This window comes from Notamacropus eugenii, chromosome 4, assembly GCF_028372415.1.
Source record: "Notamacropus eugenii isolate mMacEug1 chromosome 4, mMacEug1.pri_v2, whole genome shotgun sequence".
NCBI lineage: Eukaryota > Metazoa > Chordata > Mammalia > Diprotodontia > Macropodidae > Notamacropus > Notamacropus eugenii.
The window spans coordinates 291,284,571-291,297,234 of NC_092875.1; positions in this window are offsets into that span (position 1 = coordinate 291,284,571).

Here is a 12,664-nt window from a genome sequence, read left to right on the forward strand (position 1 = left end):
AATAAAGTTATGTGAAACCATTCTATACATACTTCTTTTTGTCAGTTCTTTCTCTGGATGAAGATAGCATTTTCTTTCATACGTCCTTTGTAGTTAATTTGGGTATTTATCAAACTGTGGCATATGATCATGAAGCAGTACTACTATGATATAAGAAATGTGGAGCTAGATGATCTGAGTAAAACATGGATAGACTTGTATGAAATGATGAAGAGCTGATGTTTTCTTAATTGACAGATCCAATGGACTTTTCCCTATTCTTATCCTTCTTGACCTCTTTGCAACTTTTGACATTGTCAACCCAGTGACATCTCTTCCTGGATATTGTCTCTTCTCTATGTTTTCTTGATATTGCTCTCTCCTGGTTTTTCTCCCACCTACTTGCTCTTCCTCAGTCTCCTTGGTTGGATCTTCATCCAGGTCATGCCCATTTACTTTGAGCATCCTCCAAGGTTATGTCTTATAACCCCTCTTCTCTCTTCCCTCTATATTATCTTGGTTGGTGATTTCATCAGCTCCCACAGGTTCAGTCATCTCCTTGTAGATTATTTCTAGATCTATCAATCCACCTCTAACCTTTCTCCCAACCTCTAGTCTCACATCACCAATTGCCTTTTGGCCATCTTGAATTGGAGGTCTTGTAGACTTAAATTCAACACACCCTCATTACCTTTCCCCTCAAACCACTCTATTTTCCTGTTACTCTCAAGGCTACTAATATCCTCTCAGTCAATCTGGCTTGAAATCTTAGTGTTGGACTTGACTCCTCATTTTCATTTATCCTGTATATCCATATGTTGTCAAATCTTGTCATTTTTACCTTCACAACATATATGTGTATGTTTTTTCCATTCACACAGCCAGAACTGTACTGATCTTCATTACCCCCCACTACAACAGGGAAACCAACAGCTTTCCAATTTATTTCTCTGCCTCAATTCTCTTTCTACCCCATTCTGTTCTCTACTAAAAGGAATTTTCTTAAAACACAGCTCTGACCATGTCATTTTTTAATTTAATAAAGTCTAATCTCTCCCTGTTACCTCCGGAATCAAAACATAAAGTCCTTGGTTTGACCTTTTGAGATCTTCACCATTGATGTCAAATTATAATAGAAATGGGACCACTAAATCACACATAATGATTCCTGTGGGACCATATTGACTTAGAAAACTACAAATTAACATTATCTATGTCCTATTGTATTTTTAAAAATTAAGTATTTCCCAATTACATTTGAATCAGGTTTAGGCTGTGCTAGGGATTATTGGGGCCATGACTGAGTATCTGACACTTCTGCTTTTTATAACTTTATCTCTCTAATATTCCTATACTTTCCTTTAAACATTTTACAATCCATCTAGAATGGCCTACTGGGTTTTTCTTGCATGTGATATTCAGTCTTCAGTCTTCATGCTTTTGCATTGGCTCTTACCTGTGCATTAAATTCTCTTAATCTTTCTCTCCACCTCCTAGATTCCCTGACTTCCTTCAAAACTCAACTAAAATCCCATATTCTATAGGATGGTTTCCCCAGTTCCTTTTCTCCTCCCTGTTTATGTTTCTCCCTTTTCTGCTTGTATCTCATCCTCTGAGATTCCCTTCCATCTATAATGTGCTTATCTTTTACAGTTATCCTCACATTGTATCCACCACTAAAAGGTGAAATGCTTACAAGCACACACCTTATTTTTGTCTTTCTTTGTTTTTCCAAGGTCTAATGTAGGGCCTGCAACATAATGAGCACTTAAATGCTTATTGTTTTACCAATTCCAGGACCAGGGTACCATGCTCCCTCTCATTATCTTGACATAAAATTATTGTAGTAGACAAAGGAGCTACTTTCTCTTGCATATAGGAGAACCCTAGTTCTGTTTCCTCCTGAATATAGGGAGATCTGTCACTACTGAGATACTTTTTGTTTCCATCCATGTTTATGTCTGGAGTAGAATAATCCTGTTCAAGAAAATGACTTCATACATTTTATTTTTATATGCATCAACTGTGATGAAGCTGTTTATACATTATTTAATTTACCCCCACAGGCTATATGATTTATCCTTGCTCTCAAAGAGGACAAAGACATCAGGGAGATGATGATATGACTTGATTGAATTAGATTTGAATGGAAGAGGGCCATGGAAAGTCACCAGCCTTACTTTCTTCTCCAAATCCATATGGGTCTAGAGTCCAGATATAGATTAGGACAACTAAAGGTGGCCTAGGATACAGTAGGACACCTTGGCCTTTTTAAGCTAAGGTCTTTCCAAGTTCTTACTTTGAGTGAGCCCATTCAGTGAATAGGTTTGTTGAAGAAGTCAGTCAATTGATGGCCCCCTTTAATAATAATAAAAAATCAAATTAGGAGGGGGAGACCCTCTGGTTTGCTGGCCAGAAAAGAAAAAAATTACTATTTACATTCACTCTGAGCCAGGAGGGCCCAAAAAGTAACCATTAAGTAGTCATTGGGCAGGTACCTATTGTCCAATTAATGAGATTCAGAGTGAATTGACTTTAAGGCATGGTCTTTGAGAAAGAAATCTAGTTAGTAAACCCTGACCTAGCTAGGTAGGTTTAAGCTATCAAAATTTACCTTCTGCCCAAAGGAAGGTTGTGATGCCCCATTTTGGAAGAGGAGAGAAGGAAATGAGTTGCCCAACTGGAACTGACCAGATGGGTCCCCACTCAGGCAGCTCAGACTACTCACAGGTTTATCCTTCTTTTCCAAAGAGGGCCATCAGGGAGATGATGACATGACTTGCATTGAATTGGATAGGAATGAGGGAGGGCCCTGCAGAGTTACCTGCCACACGTTCTCCTTCAGAGCCATCTGGGTCCGGTGGCCAGCTATAGAGCAGGACAACAGGAAATGGCCCCAGTACCCCCACAACATACCCATGAGGTGGGTTACAGAAGTACGTGTTATCATTATCCTTCATTTTACAGGTAATGAAATGAAAGATCAGAGAAGTTATTAAATTACCTCTTTAAGGTCACACAGCTATTAAATATCAGATTCAAAATTCTAACTCATGCTTGACCATGAAGGGTAAATATGATTTGGATTGGTAAAGGGGAGGAGGGAATTGTTTTCTTTGGGTAGGAAGAGGGGACAGGCTAAGCAAAGGTGAGGAGGACTCAGCATGGATCAGTGAAAAGACATGGTGGTTTGGGGGCAGTGAGTTCTTTTAGGGGAGTAGTTGAAGACAGTAAGAAAAGTTTGGAATAATTGAAAATATAGGATCATAAGGTAGAACAGATTGAATGTCCAGACAAGTTTGGACTTTCTCCTGTAGACATTGGGGAGCCACTGAAAGATTTCAAATAGGGAAACAATACAATGAAATATCTAATTTTTGAACGAAAGCAGTATATCCCTTTTAACACACACAATTTTAGGATAAATTTTGTATAGTAGAAAGACTCAGGACTAGGTTCAATCTTAGCCCTGTCAAACTGAGCAGGGAAATTACCTTCCTTCTCTTGGCCTCAGCTTATTTATTTGAAAAAGTGAGAAAGTTGGACAAGATGATGTCTCAAGCTTTTTCCTATATTCAGCAGTGCTAAAGCTAGGGCCAGGGTCTCTAGTGTTTTTTTTTTTTAATTAATTTTTAACATTTATTTTCACACAATTTTGGGTTACAAATTTTCTCCCCTTTTGTCCCCTCCCCCCCCCCAAACCCGAGCTTTCTAATTGCCCCTGTGACCTATCTGCTCTCTCCTCTATCCTCCCTCCCTGCTCTTGTCTCCGTCTTCTCTTTTGTCCTGTAGGACCAGATAGCTTTCTTGACCCCTTAACCTGTATTTCTTGTTACCCAGTGGTAAGAACATTACATTTGGTCCTAACACTTTGAGTTCCAACCTCCTTAGCTCCCTCCCTCTCCACCCCTTCCCCTTGAAAGACAGGCAATTCAATATAGGCCATATCTGTTTAGTTTTGCAAATGATTTCCATACTAGTTGTGTTGTATAGGACTAACTATATTTCCCTCCATCCTATCCTGTCCCCCATTACTTCTATTCTCTTACGGTCCTTTCCCTCCCCATGAGTGTTGACCTCATATTGCATTCTCCTCCCCATGCTCTCCCCTCCATCCTCCCCCAACCCTGCTTGTGCCCCTGTCCCCCACTCTCCTGTATTATGAGATAGGTTTTCCTATCAAAATGAGTGTGCATTATATTCTTTCCTTTAGTGGAATGTGATGAGAGTAGACTTCATGTTTTTCTCTTGCCCCCCCTCTTTATCCCACCACTAATAAGTCTTTTGCTTGCCTCTTTTATGAGAGATAATTTGCCCCATATAACTTCTCCCTTTCTCCTCCCAATATTTCTCTCTCACTGCTTGATTTCATTTTTTTTTTAATATATGATCCCATCCTCTTCAATTCACTCTGTGCACTCTGTCTCTATGTATGTGTGCATGTGTGCATGTGTGTGTGTGTGTACTCCCACCCAGTACCCAGATACTGAAATGTTTCAAGAGTTATAAATATTGTCTTTCCATGTAGGAATGTAAACAGTTCAACTTTAGTAAGTCCCTTATGATTTCTCTTTGCTGTTCGCCTTTTCATGGTTCTCTTCATTCTTGTGTTAGAAAGTCAAATTTTCTTTCCAGCTCTGGTCTTTTCATCAGGAAAATTTGAAAGTCTTCTATTTCATTGAAAGACCATTTTTCTCCTGAAGTATTATACTCAGTTTTGCTGGGTAGGTGATTCTTGGCTTCAGTCCTAGTTCCTTTGACTTCTGGAATATCCTATTCCATTCCCTTCTATCCCTCAATGTAGAGGGTGCCAGATCTTGTGCTATCTTGACTGTATTTCCACAATACTTGAATTGTTTCTTTCTAGCTGCTTGCAATATTTTCTCTTTCACCTGGGAATTCTGGAGTTTGGCCACAATGCTCCTAGGAGTTTCTCTTTTTGGATCTCTTTCATGCGGTGTTCTGCAGATTCCTTGAATATTTATTTTGCCTTCTGGTTCTAGAATCTCAGGGCAGTTTTCCTTGATAATTTCATGGAAGATGATGTCTAGGCTCTTCTTTTGATCATGGTTTTCAGGTAGTCCCAGAATTTTTACATTGTCTCTCCTGATTCTATTTTCCAGGTCAGTTGTTTTTCCAATAAGATATTTCACATTATCTTCCATTTTTTGAATCTGCGCGGTATGTTCTGAGATATCTGTCTTTCTCGAAAAGTCCTTAGCGTCCATCCATATCATTCCAGTTTTGAAAGATCTATTTTCTTCAGTGAGCTTTTGAATCTCCTTTTCCATTTGGTTAATTCTGCTTTTGAAAGCATTCTTCTCCTCATTGGCCCCTTGCACCTCCCTTGCCAGCTGAGTTAGGATAGTTCTCAAGGTTCCAATTTCTTCAAGATTTTTTTGGTTCTCCTTTAGCAGGGAGCTGATCTGCTTTTCATGCTTCTCCCTCATTCCTCTCATTTCCCTTCCCAGTCTTTCCTCCACCTCTCTAACTTGATTTTCAAAATTCCTCTTGAGCTCTTTCATGGCCTGAGCCCATTGGGTGGGCTGGGACACAGAATCCTTGATTTCTGTGTCTTTGCCTGTTGGCAAGCATTGTTCTTCCTCGTCAGAAAGGAAGGGAGGAAGTGTTTTTTCTCCGAGAAAGTACCCTTCAATAGTTTTATTTCTTTTCCCTTTTCTTGGCATTTTCTCCAACCAGTGGCCTGACCTCTGAATGTTCTCCTCATACCCACCTCACCTCCTGGTCCTCCTAGCCAGCGTTTGGGGACTGAGATTCAAATGCTGCTTCCCGCCTTAGGATTTTTGGCGGGTGCAGGGCTGCTATTCAGTGTGAGAATTAAGTTCAGGTGCTCAGGTGGGGCAGGGCCGCCTTTCAGGCTCAGTTCCCTCAGGGGGTTTATGCACAGACCTTCCACAATGGATCCAGGCTCCCACCTGCTTGGGGAGCCCCTGTCTGCAGCCGCCTCTCAGCTTCTATCTCCCGGGGGGGCCCGAGCCATGGGGGCACCCCACTCCCCTCTCAACCTGCCAAAGAGACTCTCTCACCCACCCTCGTCAGTCACCTGTTGGTGGGGGGGGTTCCGTGCCGCCGCTGAAGATCCCGCCTCCGGAGCCCTCTCAGATCTGTGCCTCTCGGAGCCGCGGCCGCGGCCACGGCCGCCGCCACAGGTCCGGGCTGGGCTCCGCGTCTGCAGCGCGACGAACCTTTTGCGAGAGGTTTGCAGGTCCCTCTGTGGGTGGGGGGACCCGCGTGGCCGCTGGAGATCCCGTCCCCATAGCCCTCTCGGATCTCCTCCCCTCAGTGTCGCGGCCGCGGCAGGGCCGCACTCCGCTCCCCGCCCGGCGCCCAGTCCGCGGCGCGAAGGACCCTCCGTGAGAGGTCTGCAGGTCTCTCCGGAGCAGAAATCTCCCTCGCTCCAATACTCCGTGGTCTCTGGGTGCAGAATTCACCCTGGCTTGGTCCCCTCTAGCCATTCTGTGGTTTGTGTGTTCGGAGCTATGTGTATGTGCGTCTTTCTACTTCGCCATCTTGGCTCTGCCCCAGGGTCTCTAGTGTTGACTAACCCTATTAATTTGGCGAGGGGCAGTTCTAGTCTAGAAGAAGATAAGGAATATGATGAAGCAAGCTATTACCAGAAAGAGATCAATAAACTGGAAAGAGCCAGGAGAAGGAGAGAATGAAAAAGACCAAAGGAGAATCAGAACCAGACATTTTGATCTTCAAGTTATGAGGATGGTGCTGAGCACTAGGTAAAGAGTTAGATAGACAAAGACCAATACATTTAATTTAAAGGCCATATAGGTTCTTGTGAGTTTTAAGTCTAGCACTGACTAGTCCTGTTCTCCAGGGCCAAATTCTCCCCCAACTTTGCCAACTGTCTATTATCTGGAGAGGTCTCCAGCTGCATTAATTCCCATGAATTCTATGCTTCCATGTACAAACTCTAAAATCCTTTGCTTACATGATTTTATGGTGTATAGATTAGAAGAGAAGGTAGAGAAAAACCTTAGGAAGCTATTTCAATAATCTAAGTATGAGATAATGTTATTTTGGACTATGTGAGGCTAATGAAAATGGCAAAAGAAGGTTTTGAAAGAGATTTTGAAGAAAGGATTGCTGGTACTTGGTGACTGAATCAAACGAGAAATTAAAATGACTTCTAGACTGAGAGATTGGAAGACTAGGAAAATTGTGTTAGTATTTAAACAAATAAGAAAATTAGACAAAGAATCTGGTTTTGAGGCAAAATTGATGAGTTCAGTAGTGGATATTTTGACTATAGTGTGATAGTGGAAATGACCAATAGATAGTTGAATATGTAACTCTTTGAATTTGAGTGAGAGGACATACCTGGTGATTTAGGAATCATCCCAAATGATTTTTTTTGGTAATTAACAATAAAAGCAATAGTATTTTATGTTTTTTTTTATACTTTCAGTTAATTGTGAAATTGTACATCATTGTTGGACATCATTTGTGAAAATCTGCTTGTTCCTTGGAGGTTGTCCCCATCTCGGTTCTCTTTAATGATATTTCTACCTCCTTTATAAACATATCTGGGATTATGATGTTGGAGTCTAACTGAGGATCCCAGGAATGATGGAATCACCATCTTTGATGGAGAAAAGAATTTTTGTTATAATGATTTCTGTGAATCTTCTCTGTTTTCTTCTGTTTGTTGTCTTCCTTCTACTTTCATCTTAAAGTGTCCTTGGGATAAATCTGCTTAGTTGGATATTTTGACAATATTCTTTAAGTTGGTTTTATTGCCTACTGCTTTTTTCTCCTTCTTAAGTGGATTACTGTTCAATTGTCCATTGTCCTTGTTTGCAAGATTTTACAAACAAATTTGTATCATAATCAAATGTTTCTTTTGGCAGCTACCTCTTTGTTGGGCAAATAAGATATTTGATGACAAAGTACTTTCTAGGTTTTTCTTTTTGAGGTCTCCTTGTTGTGGCAATTAATTTTTCTTGGTTAAATTTCTGAGTAAAATCATTAGAGTTCAGTGTCAATATAATTTCTGTTGTCTGCTCCCCACTTTTGATGATCAATTGTTTTAAAAAGTAGATTAGGGTTAGTTTGTTTCAATTGTACATTGTATCTTTATCTCATTATTATTCTTTCTAAAAACTATGATCTTAGTTCTGATGAGTCAATGATATGACTATGCACAGATACATGATTTAGGAATGACTGATATGAATAACACATTTTCTTTCCCTGTCTTTTAGCAAATAATTTATTTCACCAGAAAGTGTGAGTTGCTAACTCTGACACTGAGGGATAGTAGAGTTCTTACTCTAATAGCTCCTCACACTGTGAAGATGACCCTGAATTCTCAAAGTCTATGCCAATAGGGTTTAAGTTCTGGCAGGTTCTACCATACTGGAAAGACTTCAAATATGAGCCTGGCAGAAGACCAAATCTGCTTTCCAAGGAGCAACATAACTAAGTTTGAAGTGACTCATTCCCAACAGGATGGCCAAATGGTGATTCATTTTTTTTTTTTTTTGGTAATGCAACCAACTAAAAAAAGAAAAAGCCTTTTTGCTGTAAGGCCTCTTCTGCTTCTGCAGTAACAATTACAGTGTAGCAGGAAAGGAGACAGAGAGGGTCAATAATCACATAATAAACTTGTATTGGACTATTGATATTCAAAATGTAAGATCCTTGGCCAATGACCAACCAGTACATGTATTGCCAGAAGAGGTGAATCATGCCAATCTTGACATTCTTATTATAAATGAAACCAGAAGAAGGAAGGAAGTTGTAATGAAAGGGAAGGATGGGTCACAGGCACTCCTTGGGGAAGTACGATAAAGTGTTAAATATTGTTTGAGTGGATTTTATCCCATGTCTAAAGATAATAAGGATCATTATTTTATGGGATATTGGGTCATTATATATTGTAGTACTAATTATAAGTACTAAAAAAAGAGTCTCATTAAAACTATTATAAGATATCCACTAAAGTTGGTTATTAAGGACCGTAAATGTAAAGACATTTTACAAAGAACTTAATAAGATGCTCCAAATTAAATCAATATCTGATACCTGGAGACTTCAATATAAAATTGGGTAAAGGAGAGAATGAGGAGAAATAGTTGAGAAGGCATGGTTTAGGGAAGACATCTAGGTAGCACAGAGTGTTGGGCTTGGAGTCAGGAAGACTCATCTTTCTGAATTCAAATCTGGCCTCAGATATTTACTAGCTGTGTGACTCTGGGCAAGTCACTTAACCCAATTTGCCTCAGTTTCCACATCTGTAAAATGATCTGAAGAAGGAAATGACAATCCATTTCTGTGTGTTTTCCAAGAAAACCCCAAATGGCTTCACAAAGAATCAGACATGACTGAAAATGATTGAACAACAACATGATTCAGGGAGAAGAAATGAGAATGAAAAAAGAGATTACAGATTACATAGATGCTCCATGCTTCTGTATCATAAACATTTTCTTCACAAAAGAGTTGGTAAGCCCTGAACATTCATAATAAGCACCAAGCAATATATTGAAGCATGTTCATGTTCTGTTTATGTAGGTCCACATGGGTTGTCTAACCGAGACTCTAGGGAATGTTAGGATCAGTATTTCTAAAATCTTTCCCACTCCTTTCCAAGGGAGATTTTGATTCCTGCCTGTAGAGGAGCTGGAGAAAAGGCCATGAGGCTGATCATTCTGCTTTCTTTGGGGTAGAATTATATCTATCTGCTTCTTAAATATTGTTAGTCTAGAGGAAATGATTTTTAAGTTTAAGTTGCTTCTATGATAGTTGTTCTTTAAAGAGGAAAAGAATGATGCTTATATCTGAAGGCTTGATTCTCTTTCAACTAAACACTAGTTACACAAAAAACCATCACAAATAGTAAATAGCAAATAAACCCACTTATTTAAGCAGATAGCAAACAGAAATCAGAGAAGTTAAATAGATTGGCATATACTAGACAATACACAGAGTGAATGAGCTCTCTCATTAGTTGTGAGATACCTCACTTCAACTGAAAGAGTCCTCAGTCTCACCCAAGGGGCAAATTCCCCAGTCTCTAGGGAAGTAAGCGGGAAATCAAAGACATGTTGAAGTGTGACTTGTTCTTCGTGTCTATTTCTTCCCAAAGTCTCTGTTGTCTTTCTCCTTCTCTGTGTTTCTGTTGCACTTTTTCTCTGGCTCTGTTTTTCTTTGTCTATTTGTCTGTCTTTCTTTTAGCACTACCAACTAATTCTGTAACAAGCTATGACAGAGAAAAAGACAATCCGAAGAAAGGATGTCCATAGTGATATTTTTCAAGTGAAGTAAAGGGCATGGTACTTTCTTTCCATCTGCTGACCTTAGGAGTGCATAGAATGTGGGCCAGGTCCGCTGGCACACCTTGGGGCAAACATTGCCATTAACTCTTTCCTTGCTAAAGATGAGGATGGGCCAGTGAAAATGCTTCCCTTACAGTGTACTGTTTGATTTGTCCCATAAATCCTGGTACCCAAGAAGGTGGCTGATGCTGTACCCTAGTGCTCAGAAACCAGTTTACTAAATGCCTGGAGCCCTGACCATCATCTCTGACAAGTCTTTTGGGGTGGGGGATGGTCACAGAGTATTAACAAGTAGCACTTGTAACTTTTGAATTTATAAAAGAGTGAAACACAAATTTGGGTGCTCCTAGTTAGCGTCACACTTGCCATTAGAATAGGTGACAGGCAAGTGAATTATCATGAACTAGAGGAGAAAACACATCTCTAATCAAAATCATTTTAAGAAGTCTATATTGAGTACCTTCCATGTTTAAAGCACTGTAGCGCCAATGCAGTATTCACAGTACCCATGGCAGCTATGAATATCCCAATGCAATTCTGAATCTCAAAACACCACAGACTCTCCACATGGAAGACAGAACCAAAACATTTATTCAGACACCAGTAAGCCAAATCCATTATAGTAACAAAAATTGATACACAATAACAATGCAGAAAACAACACCATCCCCAAGACTTCCCTCTGCTGGGCTTCCCACAAACCAGGTCCATTAAACAAATCACAACCAGGCTTCCCTTAAACAAAAAACCCTTTTCTCACTCACAGCCAGCTGTGGGCTCGCTTGTATCCTTCAGTTCTGACTGCTGTCTCACTCATTTCCTCTCACCTCTACTCTAGCTCTACCTTTTCCTGCTCCACCCATTCAGCAAACTTCTCCCACCACAGGCTCCATGTGACTCAGGCTTCCCTGTGACCTAGGCAGATCACATGGGCCTATTAATGGATGGGAAAGATCTTCCTATTAAGAATCAAAATTGCATTAACAAGAAGTAAAAATACATTATCAATATAGACACTGTCCTAGTTTGCAATGACCTTACATAGTTCAGTTTTCAAAGGAAGTTTAGTCATAGAATCATAGATTTTAGTGCTAGGAATCACATAATCCAGCCTTGAGTAGAGTCTATTTGATTCACATTGAATAGGGTAAGTGCTGAACACCTAGTGCTTAGCATAGTGCCTGGTAGATGATTAATAAATATTTATTTATTGATTGATTGATAAGGATTTTATATTCATCAAATATGAATTTACCTTGTATTATGTACTCATAGCTATGCTAGATGTTGAAGGGAAACAAAGAAATATGCCAAGTCAAATTGACAAACATTTATCAAGCACCTGCTATATACCAGGCACTGTGCTAAATACTGGGGATAAAAATAAAGGCAAAAAGCAAAAGGTAGTCCCTCAAAGAACTCGCAGTCTAACAAAAGATTCCTACTCTCCATTCTTCCCAAAATAAACACACCTAAAGAAAAAATAAACACTTCCCAAATAAACACAAAGAATCAAGATAGTATCAGAAAACAATTAAACAACAATTTCAGGCAAAGAGCCCAACAGGGTGACACAGGCAGCAAGCTAAGGAGTGACCTCATTTTTAGCATGGGGGTGTTGGAAGGCAGTGTTTTGGGAAGGCTGTATGCAAGCCTTGAGCCTTGAGCTAGGCCTTGAAGGCTTAGTAGACTATATATAAATGGAGAGGTGAGAGGAAAACATTACATGTAGGGTTACAGCATGAATACCACCTTGGAGTTGTTGTGGTTCATTTAAAAGATCCTGGAAAAACTTGTCTGGCAGGGATGGATAGTTCATGTTGGGTGGAAAAGAAATGGTAGAAAAGATTAGACAAGTGGAGTGGAGACAGATTATGAAGGGGCTAAGAAAGCTGGTAGAGAAGATTGGATTTCATCCTGAAGACAACTGGGAGCTATTAGAGGTTCATGAGCAGAGGAATGATATGTTGAAATTTGGTGTTTTTGAGTATTAGTATGGTCATGGTAGTAAGAACAAATGGTTGCTCCTAGTTTTAAAGTGGAGGTCATAGATGGGGTACCTCAGATCAGAAGTCACTGAAATATTTTATATGTGTGTCTCCCTTCAGAATTCATGTATTCTATTTCATCCTTGTAAAGTGGTGAATATATCCATCCTTGAGGAAGTAAAATCATGCCTAACATCCTCTGGGGAAGTTCCCATTTCCCACCTCAGTTTAATTATTTTTTTTCTTCTCTACCCTAACCAATAAACTATGAACTTCTCTTATTTTGTCTATTATCCCATTGGTAGAGAATTCCTGAATTTGGATACCTTTCTTTTTCCCACCCAACCCAGCATCCATCGGGACTTGCTCTCTCCTCTCTTCTTT